Source organism: Haemaphysalis longicornis, unplaced genomic scaffold (genome assembly GCF_048455015.1).
Source record: "Haemaphysalis longicornis isolate Haplotype H1 unplaced genomic scaffold, Haemaphysalis longicornis Haplotype H1 scaffold_2, whole genome shotgun sequence".
In the NCBI taxonomy this organism is placed as follows: Eukaryota; Metazoa; Arthropoda; class Arachnida; order Ixodida; family Ixodidae; genus Haemaphysalis; species Haemaphysalis longicornis.
In genome coordinates, this window is record NW_027526295.1 from 83,856,630 (window position 1) to 83,864,362 (window position 7,733).

The window sequence follows — 7,733 nt, forward strand, 5'->3', positions numbered from 1 at the left end:
AGACGAACAGAGTAAAACCGTGGGCCTGGAAATTAATATGCAGAAAACTAAAATAATGATCAATAACATCGAGACAGCCCAGCAGTTTGGGATAGGGGGCGAGGTAGTAGAAGTGGTAAAAGAATATATCTACTTAGGCCAAGTTGTGACCCCGGATCGCAACCATGAGGCAGAGATAATTAGAAAGATCAGAATGGGGTGCAGTGCATACGGCAGACATTCTAAAAAAATGAATAGCAACCTTCCATTGTCCCTGAAAAAGGAAGTGTATGACAGCTGCATCTTACCCATACTCACCTACGGGGCAGAAACTTGGAGGCTCACTAAGAGGGTTCAACTTAAACTGAGAACAACTCAGAGGGCAATGGAGCGGAAAATGACAGGTGTAACATTAGGAGACAAGAAGAGAGCGGAGTGGGTTAGGGAACAAACGCGTGTGAAGCACATACAAGTAGATATTAAGAAGAAGAAATGGATGTGGGCAGGGCATGTAATGCGCAGGGAAGATAACCGTTGGTCATTAAGCGTAACAGAGTGGATCTCTAGAGAAGGCAAGTGTAGCAAGGGGCGGTAGAAAGTAAGATGGACAGATAAGATCACGAAGTTTACAGGGATAAATTGGTCGCAGTTGGCACAGGACCGGGGTAATTGGAGAAAATGGGAGAGGCCTTTGCCCTGCAGTGGGCGTATATAGGCTGGTGATGATGATGATGGAAATGATGACGGTATTATAACGATTACAGGTAGAACTTTCACGAAATATGCGTTATAGGGGAAATGTAGGGCGCTACACGTTTGGCAGTTTTCTGTAATTTTTAATATTTTCTTTATTTTTAGTTTTCCAAAATTTCGTACGACCAGATGTATTCATTTGCGCTTTTCAAGCGAGAACAGGTAGAACTTTTGCGGCATCTGTATTTTTGTGGAAATGCAGGGCGTTACACGGTCCTGGCTAGGGGGGTACTCGGCAAACAATACTAAACAAGAAAAAATGAAAACTATATAAAACTGAACTAATCAACCAATACCTGATACACCGCCCCCACAAAACGCTGGCAAAATGTTTATACAAGACCCGCAAGGAACGACAGAAACACGAATAAAATTCCTGAAAAGACACCACCTCTATGACACCCTGCAGTTGCACGAAATTGTGTAATTGGACAGTTAACACACGCAATCGTTGATACCGTTAATATGTATAGTTGGTCGAAGGAAATTTCAAGACATAACAATACCAAGAATATACAAAGCAAAAATACGGTATTAGGGCCCTAATTAAAGCTCGTCCGTTGTTCTCACATGATGCGCTTTTATCACTTTACTTTTCTTTCATTCACAGTCATTTAAATTACGGGATCGTAGCATGGGGCAACACCTATCATTGTCATACATCATAAGCCCAACATATCCAAAATCAATCAATTCGCATTATCACCAGGAGACATCCTCAGTCCAGTTCCCAGGATTTATTGCACCATTATATTGTGTTACGAATCAACAAGTTGTTTCAGTATAATTTAGGCGTAATATTTTTTAAGTCTCTATGTTCCCAACTACATTTCAGTTTTGTCGACCCAAAATTTTTAGTAAACCAGAACACCACAAGATTTGTCTCAAATAAAAATTTTCTGCTACCACGTGTGTTAACTAATTTCGGGAAAAAGACTTCAACTTTCACAGCCATATCAATCTGGAATAGTCTACCAGCTGCTGTTAAATCCCCTAAATGAGTGTGTTCATTTAAATCATCCTTGAAAAACCATCTGTTGTCCTATTAATTGTGTTTCTATCGCTTATTCTTTTTCGTGTTAGTCTTTCCCATTGTATAATTGATATAACGGCCTTGTACACCTACCTCGTACTTTTTCTGCTTCTATGGATTCCTCAATAATGTTGTAGTTCTTTTTATGTTGTAATTGCCATACATTTCCAATTGAATTTTTTTCTACTATTTATTATTGTTTTGGATCATAATTGCTTGTCGCTGTTTATTGTTTGCTGCCTGATATTTACTCAGTAGTTACCCCTGTTGTTAACTTACCGAGGGTCCAGGTAGAGTCTTCGACTTTGGGACCCTTGTCTGTAAAATTTTGTACTGTTGTATCACTTCCCTGCTGCATTTTAATAAACTTCTTCTTCTTCTTCTCCTTCTTCTCCTTCTTCTTCTTCTTCTTCTTCTTTTTCTTCTTCTTCTTCTTCTTCTTTTTCTTCTTCTTCTTCTTCTTCTTCTATAAATACCACTTGACGAAGTCCAAATAAGCACGTTTTACACCCCTCCCACAAAAGGCTCCAAAAAGAAGGGAGGAAACATGATAAATTGTGAACAACGAAACAACCGCGTAAATCACTACACTTGTACAGAAAAGCTTAAGGGGTAGTGTTGAGACATTTGGTCTTCACTATAGAGAAAATGGAGACAATTCGAGGAATGGAATTAGGAGACGCAGAAAATGCGATAAACGCTTTATTTATTTATTTATTTTGTTTCACAATACTGCAGGCCGAAAATTTGGCCCAAGCAGGAGTAGGTACAACGTGGAATGCACGGGGCTATTCACACAAAGAAGGTTGAACATATTGTAATAATGGATAAATATTTATCTCCAAAATGTAATAACAGAAGTGCTTTTCTAACTCAGTGACGAAATCGGAACAAAGAAATAATTGTGCAGGAAGGGAATTCCAATCTTCAATTGTTTGAGAGAAGAAACTACACTTGTAGATATTTGTTTTTGCGAAAATTGGAGACAATGAACGTTGGTGATTGTGGCGAGTAGTTACTACTATTACTACTACTACTACTACTACTACTACTACTACTACTACTACACTACTTCGCATTGCGAGAAGTTTTACATAATCGGGTGCCTTAATTTAATTTTTCCTGATATACAGTTTTGTAAGAATGCAATACGGAAACTTTTTCGACGAGTTTCCAAGGTCTGAATTTGATTATAATGAATTAATTGAGTTGGGGAGTCCTCCTTTCCAAGTAAAAATCTCGCGGCTTTGTGGTTGACTCGTTCTAGTTGAATTTCATCTTTTTTCGTACGTGGGTACCACATTACCGCTGCATATTCTAGTTTACTCCTTACAAAAGTATTATACGCTAAAAACTTAGCACTAGCCGGGGCGCTTCTGAGTTTTCTTCTGAGAAAATATAGCTTGCGCATTGCGAGGCGCACGTTTTCGAGATATGGGCTGACCATTCCAAGTTTCTTGTGAATGTGACGACAAGGTATTTGTAATCTGTGACCTGTGATCTGTAATCTGTAAATTAACAAAAAATGCAAGTGGGAAACTGAACTCTCGAAATAAAAAATAATATAACGCGACCCCGTACACCACACGCAAAAATACAAAACACCCGATATGAACGATGGAAACAAAAAAAAAAAAACAAATTGTGAAAACGTACCGCACCGTGTGGCCCCTGTGTTTTAAAAAAATCTCAATTGGGGGAGTTGACACGTTTATTTGTTATTGCGGAAACGGCGATAATTGGTCGCAGAGAATTTTGAAAAAAAAAGACCAAGAATACAAAAAAAAACTCTAAAACTGACAATAAGAAAATAACAACGGATCTTTACATACCCGCCAACAAAATGAGACTAAAATAAGGAAATGCTTTGAAATTAAGCCACCGAAACCGAATAACAACATTTTTCAAAGAACTAAGTACCTCAAGTCTGCACAAAAAAAAAACATGTGGTTAACATACGGCATTTAATCATTATAGTCGACTAGAGTGAGATTATAGGCACAAAAACAAACAAAAAGAATGTATAAAGCAATAAAATAACCAAACGGCTGCTCAGTTGGCTAGCTATTTGGCTAGCCATTGGGCTACTTATTGCCCGATCGGACTACAAAAAAATGGACACAAGTGGCGTAAGAATGCGTGCGCATGAGAATAGAATTATCTCAAATCGCGCACATTTATTAATTGTTTTTCTCCAGTACGAATTATGTTAGATAAAACGTGAGACGTGATGCAACTCGTTGGTGCAACCGGTCACAGGTTTATTTCGGAAATGTCTCCCGAAGAAAAACAACAGGCGATCTAGCGCACAAGGCAGACGAGCCAACTTTAACGACATGACTGCACTTACACTTCAAACATTTTTACATGCGTAGCGAAAAGTAGTCAAGGGCGTGGTCTAGAGAATAAATAAACCAGAAATAATAATTTTTAACCTCGTGCGCTAGCGTGAATTAAAAAAAGGAGCATTCACAATCACTTGCTAAGGAATTTCACGATTGTCATATGACTTTCTGACTGGATTCCTTCCCTTAAAGGTAGAAGAACGCGGCCGCCGTACAAGCATTGTTGGGAATACCTGTTAATATTGTAAATACCGACCCATCCCAGTGGACGATGACTTACGGAAAAATTAGTTCACCAAAGTTTTAGCTGTTGCTGGCACATTATTCAAGAACCCAGACGTGTAATTTCTCTTGATGTTGACAGTGCAAAGTGGAAATCTGCTCAACATTTCCGCTTTATCATGACTGGTGGCTGTAAACAAAATTCTCTGAATTTAACACGAATCAATCTTGTTCCGTAGAATCTTGCTTTCCCTAACGCGTTCACCATTACCGCAAGTTCATGAAAAACCGCCGATTTCTCAAGCTTAACATAATTTGAAAAAAAGCCTTTACACACCTTTTTGTTACCTGTTCGTGCTTTATTGATCAGGAAAAGTAAGGCTTAACCAATTTTTCAGCAGTTTTTTTACAGAGGCCATCAAGGGAAAATAGCAGCTTGCTTCGTAAAAAAACTGTCTCGAAAGAGAAAGCAAAGCGTAACGCATTCCCCGAAGTGGGACAACCACGCACGTGGAAGCAGAAGCGGCCGCCATATAAAAGCGGCCACCGCTCAACGTCCGGGCACACAATCACTCCCACACCGCACCGTGTCAAGAGTCAGCAGACGAAGCGAGCCCGTCGACGACTACCGCAGCCGAAGCCAAAATGTCCACCAGGAGCCAGTCCGTCCAGACCACCGGAATGCTCTGTGCGGTGAGGACCCACCAGCCGCTTAACCCGTTTCCTCAACCACAAAACTGAATAATCTAAAAAAAAAAGAACAAATCGGGCGATATCGGTTTCCGGTTCTCAGTTTTGCCTTGCGAGAAAAAGTATTTCTTCATATCGAAAAACAAATACATTCATGCATTTGTCAATTGCAGTAATTATGGAGATAGTAAAAAAAGATATGCATTATTTGGCCGCTAATGGCAATCAAGCAAATCAGTGATAACGCAAATCTTCGAAAATACTCTTTTAATACGGTGAATATACAAACATTAATCCCAAAAAAATGGCTAAAAAGTTAAACACAAGTATATGCCAGTCGCCCTATCTGCCGGGTACTTCCGTGTTTGAAGGCAAAGGTTTATATCCCGCTTGAACTAAAATAGAGAGAACCTCAGCTTTGGGATGACTCTAAGATAGTGTTTTAAAATATCATTTTTGCGTGCACAGCTGTAAAGTTCCCGAAAATGATTTTTCACGCCGTTTCAGCCATATGGTCTGGGTAAGTCATCACAGGGACAAAAATGATGAACAGTTCGTGATGAAAAGAGTATTTTAACGTGTTAATGCGTTAAAATACTGTCATAATACTTCAACACTTCCTATGATAGTTTAATTGTAGCGCTTGTTTCGTAGTTTTTGTGTAAAGGCACATTTTAGCTTATAAATTATATGGTATGCTCTGGACAAACTTGTGTAGATCGTGCGTTTTCTTTAATGAGCTCAAGTTTATCCTAAACTTGCTTACCAATTACCAGCTCAGTGTACATTTATTCCTTCTGTTTCTCCTTTTTTCTGCAGCTCGTAGCCGCCTGCATCATCGCCATGGCCTGTGCCCAGCTGCCCGAAGACGTAAGAATTGGCCACCTACGAAATTATTTGCACGCGAATCAGCAAAATTACTCTGAAAGTTGAGGATATTAGTATTCATATCGATGTTCTCAAAAACCCAAATTTAATATTCACTTCGGAGGCATAATCGAGCAGAAGGCATTGTGCTCAAACAATTCGAATACTTCAGTTATCTTCTTTATTGCCTTATATAGCTGTCTCGGACTCTTGATTTTTAGTAGTTTTTATGCTTGAACAGCCCGAAGAATTAAACGTAGACGTGGGCATTACTTGAAATAGTTTCGTTGAAGAAATTGTTGAAGTGAAGGCGTAATACATTACAGTGTTGAATGCAGTGATGTGGCTTTAGTCATCTGGTACATCATAATTAGAAAAGCTCAGTCTGTAACTAGCCCAAAATTTAAAATATCCAAAAATACCATGTTGGCCTAAATAGCAAATAATTTCAGTAAATTATGCCCGTTACTAATCACTTAAAGCTGATATATGCATACCAGGTTTCCGCCGACTGACCACAAAAAAATGACCGGGTGTTGAAGCTTTCAGCAATAAACAGGTATACAACTTTTAGCCTCAGGATTGTTCCAGAGTGAAGATGGGATAGGAACGGATAGCAAAATAGGACAGCTTTCTCAAATTTATGTAATGTAGGTATTATTACTTCAACGGTGAATTTTACCAGCACGTCTCACACCGCTTTTGAACTCCTTCCTTGGCGTCTTCCCTCACTCAGCCACCCCAGCCCTACAATTTCGGCTTCGACAACGTGGACGAGTACGGCACCCAGACATACCACAAGGAACAGGGTGATGGCCAGAACGCGAAGAAGGGTACCTATGGCTACAAGGACGCCCAGGGTCTCTTCCGGCGCGTCGAGTACGTGGCCGACCTGAATGGCTACCGCGCCACAGTTGACACCAACGAGCCAGGCACCGCACCAGGCCAGACCGGCGACGCCATCTTCAATGCCAACCCCATCATCGTGCCTGTCGCCAAGTCTGCCTCCGCCCCTGTGCCCGTCTTCGCCCCCAGGCCAGTCGGAGCCGGTGGAACCCAGTTGCCCTGGTCGATCTAAGCACCTCCAATTTTAACTACACTTTAGAAACAAATTTTTCATTCGGAGGGACAAGGTTTTGCTGTGGGTGGTCGCTGTGATTGTCGTGTGTGTTGCAATTCCACGAGTGTTTTACACTGGGTGGAAATATCGGGTTGAAGGCATTTTTTGTTGTGACTGTTATATAATTTACATCTATTCGCCTTCTACTCTTCGGAACCGCTCTCCAAGCATTCATTGTAGTTCGACGCGGTGTTTAGTTGCTTATAGTTTTTCAATCATGCTCAGTAGCTGCTTGCATTTTTCTTCTTAATAACTTGAAAGTAATTGATCTCTCGAGCCGTGTTGGGTTGCGGACCGCCCGTAGCGAGTCGCACTTCTTAAGTGGACCTAAATTATGAATAAAAGTTCCTGTCTGTGCTATCGCTTTCAAACGTTTGAGAAATAAAATACGTCATGAAGCAAATTTTCTACATGTATTGTCTTGTTTTACGTGTGATTACCCATGAGTAATATGTCAGCTTCGAAGAAGGGAACAATTTTTAAGTTTCTATGACTGCCACCCTACCTAAGCATCGACTCACTCAGTTGTAGTGCACTGCGACCTCAACGGCCATCGATGAAAGGTTGACATGTTTTTGAAGAGCCGTGATTTCGCAAAGAAGAATGGCTTGCACGGTATAAATGATTCCAGTCTATCGTGATGATTGATTTGATTTATATTTATTGTTTTACAAACTTCACCACTCCTTCCTAAATGAAGTAGAGAGTAGCGCGGAAGCTCTGC

At 40.4% G+C, this 7,733-nt stretch overlaps 1 pseudogene; it reads left to right on the plus strand.

Moving 5' to 3' along the window:
* The first annotated feature begins 4,977 nt into the window (after nt 1–4,977).
* Nucleotides 4,978–6,967, plus strand: LOC144168110 (cuticle protein 10.9 pseudogene; annotated as a pseudogene).
* Nucleotides 6,968–7,733: the final 766 nt, after the last annotated feature.